The following is a 16883-nucleotide window of genomic DNA, read 5'->3' as shown; positions in this document are numbered from 1 at the left end:
ATAGCCATCAAAACTCAGTATCAGAAAGAAATGAACCCAATTTTAAGAAAAGACAAAAACAGTGAATTAAATCAATGGTACTTCAGTAAAAATGTGGATGAAAGCCTTAATAGAGATTTCACCAAGAAGAGATACAGATGACAAGGAAGAACATGAACAGATGCTCAGCATCACAGGGCATGAGGGAAAGACAGTTAAGAACAACACTGACGCCATCACACCAAGGAGGAGGCTGATAACGCAAAGCCTGTGCAATACCAGGTGCTGCCCAGGATGTGGACAATAGGAGCCTCATCGCTGCTGGCAGGAATGCAAAATGGTGCGGTCACTGTGGGAGATCTTTGACAGTTTCTTTGAAAGCTGAAAAGACACTGACCATAAACCCAGTGATCACTGCCCTGCTAGTTACCCAACTAATTTTAAACTTATATTTGCACAAAAACCCTGCATGCATGTTAAGTGTTTGTAGCAGAACACCAGTAAGTGTGAAGAAAACTGGGAAACTCTACCTTAGTCTGGTGTTGAAGGTTAACACTATCTGTGATCTGTCATGTAGGCATGATTGAGTGTTGATTGATGTGCACTTGACGTATTGAGTGGACAATGGCCTGCACATCTGTGGTCTGCTTTCCCAAACCACAGCCCCACTCAAAGAAAAAAGAAACCACTAAATTGAGGGAGTATATTCCTGAGCAGTACTCCTTGATAGAGGCTGAGAGTAGAAAATTTAGGATGGAGGGGTCACAAGACCAGAAAGTGGAGGTGGTAGTAGAATTATTAACCCTGCTATAGAAATGAAAAATGCTTAGGGCCAACCGCTATAGGGAGCACCAACTACTCTAGAAAGGACCCAGAGGCACAGACCAGAGGTGGGATATGGGGATGGAGCCACTGCAGAGAATCACCTGTCCTTACAAATGAAACTTGTCACAATATACAAGTAATTCATTTAATGATAGATAACAATCCGACAAAAGATGAGCCCCTCCCAACTAGAACACTACCTCAGTGCCCTTTCTGACCCTGAAAGACGCAGCTCTAGTCCCAAGGCTGCCACCTGGGGCCTGCAGGCTTTTCTTAACACACCCGCCCTCTCCAGGGGCAGCTCCTCCTGCCTGCTTGTGCCTGTGCAAGCATCTTCTTGTTCACCCCCACTCCTTTTTTAAAATATAAACCTTCTCTTTGGCAGAGACTAAAGGTCTCTGTCTTGTAGGATACTCACTGTGTATGTGTAAGGGCGACTCTGGTGAAACTTTTCTCAGAGGTGACTCAAGAACCCCTATCTGTTGTGGAACCAAGCATAAGTATTCTTAGCCATTGCTTTGTGTAACTGCCATTTTAGAATTTTAGGTTTTGCTGGGAAAAGACTGCATTTCAGAGATAGTTTGGACCCTCACTCCACCCTTACTCTCTGGTCACCAATGAGGGTGAACTTGCTGTAATTGGAGCTGCAGGCTGGAGCTGCATCTTGGCCTGGCCAGTCAGCTTAGAATGATAGCCGGCAAAGTTGGAGAACGCATCCTTGTAGCCAACGAGTAATTGCCAGCATAATTTAACCTTATTAAAAGACCCCTGCTTCCTTTGTTCGGGGCTCTCGGTATCTGCCACTGCATTGCGTTGGTAGATGCCGTGAACCCGGACTCGAGTCTGAAATAAACACCCTTTTGTGTTTGTGTCAGCTGTCTTTGGGTTCTTGGAGGCTATGCTCGCTGAGTCTGCTGACCTTGGGCACAACATCTGTGAACTCAGTACCTCTCCAAAACATCACTCCTCACCAATGTCAGTGTTATAAAAACAAGGAAAGTCAGAGAAACTGTCAGCCAGAGGCACATCAAGGAGACCCGGTTGGAACTGAATGAGGCAAACTAGATGGGATCATGGAACATAAAATGTACATTAGGAAAAACTAATGAAATTAAGCATGGAGTTTGGTGATTGTGTCAACATTGCTTCATTAGCTGTAAAAAAAATAATGACAACTTTAGTCATGTAAGATGTTAACAAAGTGGAAATGGTGTGGGATGAACAAGAACTGTACTACCTTTGCAACTTTTCTGTAAATTTAACTGTATTCTTAAAATGTTATTTTTTTTTAATGTCCTCAATACTATATAGGTTGTAGAAGGAAAAAATTATCTACTTTCCTGTTTCCCCGGGTTTTGTTATCCAGGGACTGGAGAGAGGGGTTCTGAGGAGAAAAGCTGGAAACCTCACACCCGGGGCATTCCCCATAGTCTCCTCTCCTCTGAGCCCTGCTTCTGTGACTCCTCACAGAGCATCTCACCCCAAAGACGCTGCCCTCCAGGACCCCCAACTCTGCCCAACTCAGACCCCGCCCCGTCCTGGCGGCTCCGCCAGAATCCGGAGCAGCGCGGCAGCACCCCCGTGTGGCCACAGGGCTGAGCACAGGCGCCCAGAGCCGCCCTTTCTCCTGCTCAGCCAGGCCCTCCCCAGGCTCCCTGGGGCCCCAGCGGCAGGACAGGGAACTGCACACAAGGGGCCGCCCAGGACAAGGGTCAGTTTAAGTGTCCTTATTTTTAGTCTCCAGTGGACATGACAACTGGTTCCTAGGTTCTGGGAAAATCCCTAAATATATAGGTCCCCTCAGAATTTTGGGATGGAAACTTAGATTCCAGGGTCCCTGAATTTGTTTCTGCTTCTGCTTCCAAGGACGAAAGCCCCTCCTCCTGGGAATCACCTTACATTCTCCATCCTTGGATGAGGGGAGGGGTCTAGGAGAGCCCCCAGGGCACTGGCTAGGAAGATGGGGAGACTCCTGGAAAAGAGCAGAGGATGGAAATGGGACTTTAGGGGACAGAGGTGGAAAGGGGTGAGGGGGAGCCAGAGAGGATGGAGCAGGGAAGGGGCAGCATAGGGGACACTGTGGGGGGAAGGTCTGTGTGGGTGACATGGGCTCTCACTGGGCAGCTGGGAGCATCTGTCTCACCTGGGGCGATGCAGCAGTGCTGGCCTGTAACTGCCCAGGGAACGGAGCACATCCGGGGCCTGGCCCGTCCTTGCAGGGCTGGTGTCACCCACACACACTCACATGCTGGTGAAGAGAGGACTGTAACAGGGGGGTCCCCAGGGGAGGATCCGGGTTCCCTGTCCCACCTAAAGAGGGTGGAGCTGAGCAGGGAGAAGCAGCTGAAGAGGAGGCTGAGGAGGAAGGAAGCAGGATGGAGCCAGAAGGAGACCTGGGGGAGGCACATGGGGCAGAGACACGTGAAGAAACTGCGCTTGCTTCCTGGCCTTGGACTGTGACACAGACGTGGGTGAGAAATCCATGTGGAGGTGAAAATGGCAGCTTCTATCTTGATTTTGCTCTTTTCCTTTCAGACTTGTCAGCCCAGTCCACCCTTTTCTATGGGTCCCGCCAGGAGGGGCTTTAGACTGTGACAGGCTTTCAGACCCTGCTTGGGCCAACCCTGTTTGGCTGAACATTTACCCACGAGGGGATGGTGACTTTGGTGCTTGGTTTGGAAACTTTATTCTTTCCTTTTCTTTGTTGCACACTAACTGTATTTAAGTTCCTTTCCATTAAGTGTCTTACATGTTTTGTCTTGATGCAGGGGATGGCAGAGAGATGGGGGAGATAGATAGTTCAGGGGAGTCCCTGTCCTTATCGAGAACTTCCTCCCTCAGCTCCCGAATGCTGGGGTGTCAGGGAGATTCAGGGAGCCAAGAGGAGGGCAGAGCAAGGCCTGTGCTGCCCTGGAGGACCAGCCCTGGGGGCTGTTTCTGGGGTTCCAGGGCCCCACTCCCTGCAGGTGGGTCAGAGTCAGCCCTGAACACAGCTCCAGGGTGCCAGACAGTCCCTCTGTGCTGTGATCCTGAAGACGCTGCTCTGGAGACAGTGTGAAAAATAAATGAACAGCAAAATTAAATGGAATCTGAAAACAGTAGAAATAATTTTCTAAAATAACGTTTATTTTGAAGGACACTTCAGGGGATGTGGAATTCTCATCTGACATCTCATTGCTATCAAGACTTGACTGTCACGTGAGCTACTCTGGTCAGTGTTTCTTGTGAGATAACAGCCACTGATGACTTTATCGCCTTAATTTCTTTAATGTTTTGTACCAAATCACTTCATCCTTTGCACCTAAAACAAAGATCTGGCATCTGGCACAGTCTCTGAGGGGGAGGCATGAAGAGGGGCCTCACTCAGAGGCTCCAGCTCTGGGTCCCACGAGGCTGCGATCGGGATGAGATGTTGGCGGATCTGAACGGCCATGATCAGCGTGGAAGGACCTGCCTCAGAGCTCATGCATGTGGCTCCTGGAGAAAACCCTCAGGTCCTTGTCCTGTGGGCGTCCCCTTAGCTGAGCGGCCACTGTGTGCAGGGAGTCACCCCAGAGAGGGACCGGGAGGGGGAGCCCAGGCGAGAAGTCTCAGCCCCTGTGAGCCTGACTCTGTGACGTGACGCGTCCCTTCTGCTTCATTCTCCTCACGAGGAAGAGCCAGCAAGTCAGACACACTCACGGGGGGAACTGTCTCCCCTCCTGTGTATCAGAGAATTGGTGGAAAATTGAAAGCCAACACAGAAGACCTTCTGGACGCTCATTATTTCCATTGAAAAATAAGCTGCCTCACACCCAAGTCTCCTAAAGGTATCTTCCATCACAGAAGCAGCATGACGTCAGCATCTCATCATGTGACTCAGGGCCATGCAGAGGAGGCTTCTTGAGAGCATCTGTGCAGTGAAGCCGTCTGTGCTCAGCGCTTCATGGGCTGAGGCAATTTCCTGCCCCGCAAGCCCTGGATGTAGATACAGTGGAGGACAGGTCCTTGTCCTGTGGGCAACTTGTCGACCCATTTTTTAATGTTTTTAAGATTTATTTTTTATTTTTATTTATTTATTTGTTTGTTTATTTATTTATTTAATTTATTTATACAAGCACTGGGTACAGTCAGAAGCGCGGGAGGGTGAGAGAATTCACCAGAGCCAGCGCAGGGAGCAGAGCAGGCAGAAGGACGAAAGTACAGTGGTGAGGGGAGCAGCAGGTGGCAGGAGAGGTCTGCGCGCCATGTGGGACCCTCCTCCGGTGGCCGGGGAGCAGCCAGGGATCGAACAGGCGCTGCAGAGGCTGCGGGCAGCTTCGCAACCCAGCGCTCAACCGCTGCGCCACCGGGGAGGCCCTGTTTTTAAAGCAAATTTATTCAGATATAACTTATGACCATTAAGTCACTTGTTGAAGGCTCACTTCTCATGTCATTTTGGTAAGCACACTGCAGGGCAACCATCCCATAATCTACCTTGAGAACATCTCCATCACCACAACAACCTTTTCTGGGCCTGGGCCCATGGGGACAACCCCCACTTTCCCCTCCCCAGCCCTGGGCAGCAGGAGCCCACTCTCTGCCTCTGGGGACAGGCAGGGGAACTTCTCTCTAAACACAGCCCAGATGACTCTGCTGACACAGACCTGCAGCAGGCATTTGGGGTACCGTTCCCCAATGCATGCTGTTGTCCAGGGTGCTGAGGTCACAGAGAACCACGTGACCCCACCCAGGAGACCCTGCAGCCTGGGGTGTGTGAGGAGAGAAGGGCTGCAGTAGCTGCCTCAGAGGGGCCCAAAGGCAGAGCCAGGGAGGTTCCTTCCTCAGCAGGAAGGGGAATGGGAGCTGGGTCTTGAAAGCCAGATGTGGGCACAGGTATAGAAGTGGCCCAGGGAGCTGATGAAAGGCCGACTACGTGACCTCGGCAGTTACTTTCTCTGTGTGACCTCAGAGATCCCTCTCCAGCACTCTGTGAATTCGAAATTGATACTGTCCTGACACCCCTCCCCCATTCCCTTTATGAAACAAAGATATGGAGATTGGGGGTTATGACAGTGCCCAGGTCTGAACCCCAGCCACCTGGCTAATGTCTGGGCCTCCCACCCGACTCCATCTTGCAAACTGACCCGGGGACCTATGAGGCAGTGATGTTGGAGCGTCACCTCCCTCTCCAGATACCACACATTTCTTGGCTGGATTTGACTAAAGACAAAAAGCACAGTAGTAGTAACTCATCATGTCATCACTCTTTATGGAAATGAATTAAATTACCAAAGAAAGACACAGAGTGACTGGTTGCACCAAAAAACAAAACCCAAATTTATGCAGCCACCAGGAGAGAGGATCAAAACAGTTCTTGGGAAAAAACACAAGAAAATGGGTCACCCCCAAAATGTCATAAAAGATAAAATAAACTTCCAGCTAATAAAGGTAACAAGAGACAGGGATGACCATCATCTGATTAAGGATCCTGCATCAGGAAGACATAACACTCATCAATACACATGCACCAAACAAAGGAGCAGCAATATATATAAGGCAACTATGATCACATCTGAAAACAGATATTGGCAGCAACACAACAGTGGTAAAGAAATTCAAGACCCCACTTTCATCAAGGACACACCCACCTAACAGAACTCAGGGAAACTCTAGCTTTAAGTGATGAATTAGACCATGTGGGCTGAATAGATATTCATAGGGTGCTACATTCCAAAAAAGCTGAATGCATATTCTTGTCAGGTACACATGGAATAGTCTCCAGAATACACCACTTGTTGGGTCACACAAGTGTCCCTAAATTCATCATGATTGAAATCATATAAGTATCTCTCTGATCACAATGGTATCAAACTAGAATCAACCATAAAAAGAAACCAGAGGGAAAAAGTAATATGTGGAGATTGAACAACACCCTACCAAATGACTATTGGGTTAAGGAGAAAAACAACCAACCAAGAAATTTAAAAATACCTTGAGACAAATGACAACCTATCAGTGGGCACAGCACAAGCAGCACTAAGAGGGGAATATAGAGCAATACAGGCCACACCTATAGTCAAGACAGAGCTAAAGGAAAGAATCTAACCTTACACCTAAAAGAGTTAGAAAGAAGAAATGATACCAAGAGACAGTAGAAGGAAATAAAAGCAGAAATAGATGACACAGAAATTGAAGACAGACCAAAAAAGCAATGAAACCAAAAACTGGTTATCTGGGAAAAAAAATAAACAAAATAGACAAATCTCTTGATAGGCTTTCAAGGAGGAAAAAAGGAAGAAAAAAAAAAACCTCTAATAAAGAGAATAAGAAACGAAAGGGAGACGTCACAACAGACATCTCAGGAATAGAGAGGATCATAAGACAATACTAAATACCTATATGTCAATAAATTGAATAACCTCAACCTAGAAGAAACTGAGAAATTCTTAGAAGTAGACAACCTTCTGAGACTGAGTCAGGAAGATTCAGAACAAAGCAACTAAAAGCAAAGACATTGAAACACAAATCAAAAGTTTCCCAAACAACAAAGCCCAGGACCAGACATTTTCAGTGACTTCTGCAAAATCTTTAAAGAGGAAGTAACACCTGACTTCTCAAGTCTTCAAAAATATAGAGGAAGAGGGAATGCTGCCATCACATCTCATGATGCCAACATTCCCTTGACACCAAAAGCAGAGAAGGACATCACGCACAAAAAAGAAAGCTACAGACCAATATCCCTGATGAACACAGATGTAAAATCCTCAGCAAGACCTTAGCAAACCCTAATCCAGCCACATGCAGCCTCTACTGACATCCTGGAGACAGGACAGGCCCAGGTGTGGTCTGAGGCCCTGTGATCACAGGCCCTGCTGGGACAGGTGCTCCTGAAGGACAAGGACAAAGGAGCAGAGAGATGACCCTGAGGAGTTACCACGTCAAAGCCCATGACACACTGAGCACCGACTGAACACAGGCCTGTCCCCCTAAGCCCCTCACAGCCTCTCCCACCCCCACCTGCACAGACTCAGCACAGCACACATATGATTCTGGAAGGTTTCCCATTTATTTCATCTCAAATTTTAGGAATCGTTTTTATTAGCCCACCAAACCCATCAGGCAAGCTTACAAAAATTAATTTCAGAACTCAGGGCCTTCCTGGTGGTGCAAGGGGTTAAGTACCACACTATGAAGCAATCCATGGCCTCTGCAGCATGAATTCAATGCCCGGCCAGCCAGGGAGAAACCCACATAGCACAGCAGACCTCTCCTGTCTCACCCCTTGCTCCCCTCAGCAGTGTATTTCAGTCAGTCTGCCTGTTCTGTTCCCCACTCTGTCTCTGGTGAATCCTCTCACCTCCTGCATCACTGGCCTGTACCCCAGCTCTTGTATGCATAAATAAATAAATCTTAAAAAAAAATAAATCCACAACTGTGGACGTCTAGGGAGTCCTGGACCTGGGACGCAACCATGAAGGAAATCAGACATGGGGGACTGTCATGTCCAGCAAACAGTGAATCTTTATTTCCTTAGTGCTCTTTCATATACTACTTTAAGTGCAGCAAGTGTAACATCAAAGCATACCATGTAATGACAGTATATATGACTGATTATTCTGCTTTCTTACTATTATCTATTTCAGAGAGTAGGGTGCCAGGTGGTTAGTTCTCACGCACATAATCTTATCACCCCCTAGCTAGAGCATGGGAATTTCACTCATTATTTCTTGTTATTCTAAGATTGTGGAGACAGAAAGGCCTGACTCCACGCAGGTCACATTCCGGGCACTGAACACCAGGTCCGGTCACTCAGAGGTTTTCCTCCAAGATGCATGTGTTTTCACATGCCTTTGGGACTCAGGTTAAGGCCTTTCTGCTCGCTGCACAGGGTCTCTCCCAACAAACAACATTAAAAAAAAAAAAGAATTTCAGAATTCAATTATTATTTTAAGAGGGAAGTAGTTACTATTCCTGAGGAAAACACAGAGACAGGGGTAGACGCAGACTAAGCTGCCTCTGCAGGAATAGGAAAGTCTTCACGGAGAGACAGGTCAGTGTGGGGAGGGGCCTGGTGGGCAGGGCTGGGCCAGTCTCCCCACCTCCTCACGTTATCTCCTAAGAACAGAGACACATCCTGATGTCTTTTGCAGCAAAGGAAACCAGAGGATCTTGAAGTTACAAAGTGGGGGTGAGAAGAAATGCTGCATCACTCAGCCCCCACAAGGCAGCTGGCTCACACTGAAGAAAAAGGATCATAAAAAATTTCACAGAAACATGTAAGTGCCCACATTCTCCATAGTCCACTGCATCCTCAGAATGCCCCCCTTACAGGTTCCCCACAACTTGGTCCCATCCTCTCTGTCCCAGCCCTTCCCACCACAGGCCCCCAGGGTCTCACCTTTAGCAGCTGAGAGACACATCAGAGCCCTGGGCACTGTCGCAGCCTGAGGGAGAACAAAACAAAACCTGGTCAGAGCCACAGAGAGATGAGACCACAGGAGGGACTGATGTGGGTGACTCCCCCATGGGTTCCATCTACACTGTCCCCAGGGTCTCAGGGATGAAACTCCTGATCCACACTGTAGCTGCAGGAAGGCACAGTGCAGGATCTCTATGACCCGAGCATAACTGGAAAGGAGAGGAGTCCTGGAGTCCAGGTGACTTTTTCAGGCTTTATTTGGGATTTTACCAGGTACATGGCAGGCAGGGGTGCTGGGGGCAGGAGGCTGGCAGGCCTCCCAGCCCCTGGAGAATATTCACTCTTTACTGGGCTCTCTCTGGTGTTCTATTCCAGTCTCTTGCTTGTTCTCCTTCTGGTGCTTCTGTTCCCAGATGCAGTCCTATAAGCCCCTTCTCAGCCCAAGTGAATCCCACCTACGCATGCCTACACCCTACTCCAGATGCCTGCCATCAGGCATGCATTCAGGACCATAAGGATCATCATCAACCCTAATGGCAGGAGGGCAGAAAAGCCTGACAATCATTTACCCTACACACACTTACCTGCAGCCTGAATGTAGCTTCCTCCTTGTCCTCCTGTGGGAAGAAGCCTCATGTGAGACCAGGGAAAAGTCACACTATGAAGTCCTAAAGGAATCCCCAAGTCTGGACCACAGGGAAGTTTCCAGATCTGTGACTGGACACTTAGGCAAGCCCAGGAAATATGAAGAAAGGAGATGAGAGGAGACTGTACCACCTGCCAACTGGGCCTGCCCTCAGCAGGGACCTTCTCCTCTGCCATTTGCTGGAAGCAGGGCCCATCACCAGAATTATCAAGGGGTACAATGTGATTCATTTTCAAAAATGCTTTACAAAAGAGGGTTAGCAATCAGCTCCAGACTGGGCAACACAAGTGTGTGGATGGTTGTAGGATAAGTAAAAACTGTCAGGCTTTTTGACCTCCCGCCATTAGATAAAATGCATGCCTGATAGCGGGCACCAAGAGTAGGGTGTGGGCATGCGTAGGTGGGATTCACCTGGGCTGAGAGTGGGCTTATAAGGGCAGCGTCACGGAGATGCCAGTGGACCAGCAGAACCAACAGAAGGAGAACAAGCAAGAAAGAGCACCAGCAGAGAAGCAGAGAACACAAGAGAATGCCGGACAGCCCAAAAAGGTGAAGGCTTGCTGGGGGCTGGGAGGCCTGCTAGCCTCCTGGCCCCCCCAAGCCCCTGCCTGCTGTGTACCTGGTAAACTCAATAAAAGCCTGAAAAAGCCACTAAGGGTTCAGGACTCCTCCTTCACCTGTCTGCTCGGGTCATAGAGATCCTGCCCTGTGCTCATCCTGCCCTTACAATGGTATTTCCCATTGTAGGGCAAGTTCTACCTGTGGCCTGAAAGCCCTCAGTGGACATGATTCCCCCACTTCCTTCCCTACCTGAGCACTTCTTCCTCCACATCACAGCTGCACCACTGCAGCTCCAGTGAGCACAGCTCCAAGGAGAACCAGGACAGCAGTGATGCCCATGGAGGGGTCGGTGGAGTCGGTAGGGATGGTGGGCTGAGGAGGTGGCACTGAAAGGGAAGGGAAGGACCCTAATGCCCAGGCCTCCATCTGATGCTCTGAAGCTCTGCAGAAGGGATCCTGATGCCCCTGAGAAGATCTGTGCCCACATTCCCTCCTTACCCCAAGTCAGGACTTGGGGCTCCAGCAGCCCCTCATGCTGCATGTGGCATCTGTATCTCTACTCCTTTCCAGAAAGCACCTCCACAGCCACCCACTTCTGGAAGGTTCTGTCCACCTCAGGCCTGATGTCCACCAGCTCCATCTCCTGGGTCAGGTCCTCCCCATCTCGCTGCCAGGTCAGGGTGATGTCCGCAGGGTAGAAGCCCAGGGCCCAGCACCTCAGGGTGACCTTCTGGTCAGAGGTGTGGTGGTGGGTCATGTGCATCTTTGGGGCCTCTGAGATGAAGGGTGAGGACTTTCACACTCTGGGTTTTTCTCTCATGGACCCTGAAAACCCTCATGCCGCATCCTCAGAATGGACAGGGCAATGGGTTTGGAAAGAGGAAGCACAAAATCTAGAAACCAGCCTGGTCTGGGGATTCTGGGAAAATCTCTTATTCCTTAGAAAGTTCTAGAATCAGGGAGAAAACTCCGGATAGGAGGGCACAGTTCTCTAAGGAGGAGAGCACAGACTTATGCTCCTGACCTGGGGACTCAGAAAAGCAGGAGTCAGATCAGAAAAATGTCCTCAGACCAATTACTGATGGAAAAACTGATGAGGGAAAAACTGATGGTTCCCAAGAGGGCTGCTGGTCACAAGGATCCTGTGAAGGGTGATGTCAGGGCTGGTCTCCCCTCAGTCTCAGGAGACACTGGATTCCTTAACTGCTCTGAGGAAAAGTGGGGTCCTGTGGGGAGACAGGAAACCCAGGGGGCTCCTCCTCCCCTGACCAGAGGGGGCGCTGCTGTGACCCTGACTCCACCCTCCCCGCGGTGCCGGCCTGAGGGGGTTGGGAGACCTCGCGGCCCCTCTTACCTGAGCGCTGCAGCGTCTCCTTCCCGTGCTCCAGGTACCTGTGTAGCCACTCCACGCACCTGCCCTCCAGGTAGATCCTCCAGCGCTTGGTGGCTCCAGCCGCCTCCCACTGGCGCCGGGAGATCTGAGCGGCCGTGTCCGCCGCGGTCCAGGAGCGCAGGTCCCCGTTCAGGGCCAGGTAATCGGCGCCGTCCTAGGCGAACTGATGGTACCCGCGGAGGAGACGCCCGTAGGGCCCCACGTCGCAGCCGTACATCTCCTGGAGGGTGTGACAGCCTGTCCCCGCCCGTCACCCCGCGGTCACCCCGCGTCACCCCGCAGTCACCCCGCATCACCCCGCGGTCACCCCGCGGTCACCTCGCCCGCCCCCGCCGGGAATAAACCGAAACTGACGCGGGAACCTCGCGGGGAACGTCCCGGGGCTCGTCCCGCGTCGAGGGTCCGGCGGGTCCCCCTGTCTGGGGGGACGCTCGGGCCGGGGTCTGGGGTCCCCGCCCGCCCGCGAGGGTGGGGTCGTGAGTGCCCCGGGCCCGCCCCGCTCACCGTCCGCGCTCTGGTTGTAGAGGCCGCGCGGGGCGCGCAGGTTCTCTCGGAATGTCTGCGCGTTGGCCTTAGCTGTCCTAGTCTCCAGCCCGATATGTAATGAAAATAATCAGGGTCATGAGTGGATCTTTTACAGCTTCCATTTGTGTAATTTTTTTTCTTCTCTGTCTCACTAGAGGAATGTTGGGTTGTCATGTTTTCTCCTGCATTTACTCTTTGCTTTGGTTGGCCAATGGAAGACTATACAGCCTCTCTGAAATAGGCGAAAATAGCATTTTAACTACCTTTCAGATAATTGTGAATATGCAACTTTGTTCCACTTCTACAATAAATTGAAACTATACAGGTGGTGGTTTCTCAAATGTTATTTGCAAAGTGAGTGGTAGAACAATGTCACTGAATGTTTTCTACCCTGTTACATTAATTCCATAGGCCTCTATTGATTATTAATCTTGAACTGATACATGATTTTAAAAAGTGATGCATGGCGGTGGTGCAGCGGTTGAGCGCTGGGTTGCGAAGCTGCCCGCAGCCTCGGCAGCGCTGGTTGGATCCCCGACCCCCAGGCGAGGGTCCCAAATGGCACACAGACCTCTCCTGCTGCGCCTGCTGCTCCCCTCAGCAGTGTATCTCGTTGGTCTGTCTTTTCTGTTCCCCGCTCTGGCTCTGGTGAATTCTCTCACCCTCCCGTGCTTCTGACTGTACCCAGTGCTTGTATAAATAAATAAATAACTTAAAAAAACAAAAATTCTAATCAGTGTTTTTTAAAAAAAATAAATAAATAATGATGCATTGTTTTACTAGGTTATATGATCTTTATGTTAATTATTCTAGAATCAAAATTTGAAAATCATACATGTTTTATGTTCCAAAGATCCCCAAAGAACAGTAAATGGCTGCTGCAAGTTGTCAAGTTTATAGCAATGGGACACAATTTTCACTATCTGGTTTTCACTTGGAGCTTGTACTTTATCAAGGCAGTTAATTACTATCAGTTGTCAATTTCTGTTGATATTCTTAGAGGGACAGCTTACATTCACTGCAGCTGCTCCAGCCTGTGCCCCACCCTGGACCCGCCCCGTCCCCAACACCTATGACCCTCACCTTGTCTCCTCAGGGTGACTCACCTCCCTGTCACCTCCTGTTCCCTGTAGTGTTCAGGTCACCTGTCATCTCCTCAGGGAGGAGGCACAGCGGCTCCCAGGTCAGGGGCCCCTCGCTCTGTGCTCCCCAAGCCTGTCTCCAGCTGGATCCTGAGTTACAGACACACAGAGTCCCAGGACAGTTCACTCTGTACCCCAGTACCTGGAGGGTGGCACCCCAATATGTCACGTGAGCTAAGAAATTAATACTGTTATGCAAAAAGCAGCTCAGGAGGACTCTTGTTTCTGGTAATGGTGGGTTAGGACTTTCACACCAACCAACATACTGAAAACAACCATGTATTATGTTGGGATTTTCCCTGCTTATGCACACAGAGATTTCAGACATTTCAAGTCTATAATGTGAAAAAGTGTCCTTATTCTGTTTGAGCAGAGGTCAGAAATTGGTCATTCTGTAGAAGTTTTGGGGCCCAGCCTCTGTCATCACCTCCCATCTCTTCCCACTAATCTCTCCCCGCCACAAAAGCAGCATCAGGAGGAATTTTTAAATTCAACTTAATAACATATGGCTGCCTGGGCAGGTAGTGGGCGCCCGTCACTAAGAGAACCCAACCTTCACTCTGGATGTTGTCCAGAGGATTGTGATGATGAGAAATGAGAAAGAAACAATAATTTCACCCCCTCTAATGTTACATCTTCCTCCAGGAGCTGAGGTAACCCCTGCTCCGTCTCTCCCTCCCTTCCTGGCCTGTGGACAAAGGCTCAGCTCAGTAACTGGGGTGACCTGGGCTAATCCTGACCCTGGGCCAGGTCAGCAGGGCACACACTCCCTCCTCCCCCTGTGGGACTCCCTCCAGCTCTGGTCTAGAGAGAAAGTAGCTGCAGCCCATGGAAGAAGTGACCCCCTGGGAAACAGAGTGGCTGCCAGGCTGGTTTTCTCATCCCAAAGGAAATAAGCTTGAAGTGAATGTTGGGGACTGGGGGAGGGAGATATTAGGAGTGGGGGTGCCACCACAACCCAGCAGGAGGACTTGAGAGGGGTCTCTCCTTACATTCTAACCAAGAGAACAGTTATAAACTTGCTCCTTTTTTGCCAGTCCTGCTTTTCCAAGTGCTGCTCAAAAATTGCTTCTTTTTTGAACTGTACCTATGGAGCGTTGAACTGACATTCTTTGCTCTGTATGGGATTTGAATTCATTTATGCTGGGCTTGATGTGTAATTGTTCTCCCATTGTCTATGCTGTGTGCCCTGTCTCTCTTGTCTCTCTCTCTCTCTCTCTCTCTCTCTCTCTCTCTCTCTCTCTCTCTCTCACACACACACACACACACACACACTCCCCTTTCCTTGGGAACCAGATCCTTACTCGGCACTGGGGTTACTCTGACCTTCTGTCTCTGGTTCCCCTCAGAGCCACCCTCTCTGCAGTGTCTCTACTCAGCGGTGTCTGAGCAGCCCCAGGAGTCCCTGCACCTCCTGCCTCTGACCTGGTTGCAAACCAGCCCCTCACCCTCCATGACAGTGAGGAGGCGAAGGCAAAGTCCTGAGGTCAGTGATGGATGGAGGAGACAATTTGCCTCCCCCTCGTCACAGTATTATTTCTATTGAGGCAACATCAGTTTACACACTGTATGTGTTCAGAGGCACAGGGTCACCCTCTTCAGATGTTTGTTCCCACATCACACCCACCTACGGGCACCACAGTCCTCCACCATGGTCCATGAGGCCCTCTTCCCTCTTTGTGTCCTGCTCTCACCCTCCCTCACCCATAGGGTCAATTCCCCAGTCATAGTTCTAGAGTTTGTTTTTCTTTAGTTTCATCTGTCCCAGATGTTTGTTTCTTCATATTCCACATATGAATGAAATCATCTAGTATTTGACTTTCTCCTTCAAATGTATTTCACTTAGCATCATCCCCTCCACATCTAGCCATGTTTTGCAAATTCAAGGATTTAACTTTTTCACAGCTGAGTAGTATTCCATTGTGTCTGTCTACTGCCTCTTCTTTGTCCATTCATCTGTCGTTGGGCACTTAGGTGGTTTCCACAGTTGGTTATTGTGCACAGTGAACATAGCAGGCACATATCCTTTGGAATTAATGCTTTTACCTCCTTTGGATAAATACCAAGGGATGGAAGCTTGACCATGCGGAAGGTGCATTTTGAATATTTTGAGGAACCTTCATTCTGTTCTCCACAGGTGCAGGACTGTAACAGAGTGGCATCCATAGAAAAGGAAGGTTCCAGTTTTCCTGCCCCATCCCAGCAAGGGTTGAGCCCAACAGGGATGAGAAGCTAAAGAGGAGGCAGACATAACAAGGTGGGGAAAGGAGACTGGAGGAGGCGCATGGAGCAGAGAGACGTGTAAAGAAGAAACCACGCTTGCTTCTCAGCTTTGGGCTGGTGCTGGGGACATGGGGGACATGGTATATATATACAATGGAATATTACTCAGCAATCAAAAACGATAAACTCATGCAATTTGCAGCAACATGGATGGAGCTGGAAGGGATCATGCTCAGCGAAATAAGCCAGAAAGAAAAAGAAAAATACCGGATGGTTTCATAGCAGGAATTTAGAAAACCTAAATAAGGGACCAGGAAAAGGACTAATTGTAATAAAGTAAAAATCAAAATCAACAAGCAACTATAGACCAGAGACACACTACAGTGGGGGGCGAGGGGAGGAGAAGAGGAATTAGGGTCAGAAAAAGGGGGTGGGAATTGTGTGGGGAATATAACCAAAATGAAAATGTATACATCATGCAAAAATGAAAAATGATGTAAAAATTATATAAAATAAAATAATTCATAAAAAAAGGGAAATAGACATGTGAAAAAGACAAAGATGTGGGTGAGAGATCCAAGGGGAGGGTGACAATGGCAGCCTTTATCTTGATGTGGATTTTGATTTTGCTCTTGTCCTGCCAGACTTGCCTGGCCCCTCCTGCCCCTTTCCTGGGAGTCCCCACCAGAGGTGCCTTAGACTGTGCCTCAGCACTCCTGCTTTGGGCGAACCCTGTTTGGCTGGGCATTACCCACGAAGGGATGGGTAACTCTGGGTGTTTCATTTGGGAACTATTTTAACTACATTTTTTCTCTTCTCTTTCTCTATTGCACACAAATTCTCTATTGCACGCTGATTATATTATCACTTTTCTATTAAAGTTCTTACACACTACGGATTGTTTTATCTTTATGCAACTGATGACAGTACCCCCTTAGACTGATCAGGCTTGAGGATATGGGGAACCCCTTGTTCTGCCCGCTAACAGGAGCAGCCTCCATCCCCACCCACCATGTGCCAGAGCTCCTTTTCCTCCCCACCCTACAATGGGTGATTGTCACAGGTGTAAGGTGGTAACTCACTGTTGTTTTAATTGGCATTCTCCTGACAGCATACGATGACAAACATTTATCCATGTACATATTGGCCACAGTGTGTGTCTTCTTTAGAGAAGTGCCTGTTTAGCTCTTGTTTTGATTGGTTTGTTTA

The 16883-nt window shown here is 49.2% G+C and overlaps 1 protein-coding gene and 1 pseudogene across 2 annotated transcripts in view; both read right to left on the bottom strand.

Moving 5' to 3' along the window:
• Nucleotides 1-12001, bottom strand: part of LOC311167649 (class I histocompatibility antigen, Gogo-C*0203 alpha chain-like) — a 158768-nt pseudogene extending 146767 nt beyond the window's left edge. Inside the window, exon 1 of the transcript in view lies at nt 11746-12001. The product of the transcript in view is annotated as a class I histocompatibility antigen, Gogo-C*0203 alpha chain-like (transcript). The remainder of the gene's footprint in view (nt 1-11745) is intronic.
• The window catches only part of LOC311167897 (popy Class I histocompatibility antigen, A-1 alpha chain-like), a gene marked incomplete at both ends in the record, with an annotated part of 193204 nt that overhangs the window by 148124 nt on the left and 28197 nt on the right, over nt 1-16883 (bottom strand). The gene's annotated exons all lie outside the window — the stretch shown is intronic.

Source organism: Talpa europaea, assembly GCF_964194135.1.
Source record: "Talpa europaea genome assembly, chromosome: 2".
NCBI lineage: Eukaryota > Metazoa > Chordata > Mammalia > Eulipotyphla > Talpidae > Talpa > Talpa europaea.
The sequence above is the reverse complement of the archived record's forward strand: the minus strand, read 5'-3'. Positions and strand labels throughout refer to the sequence as shown.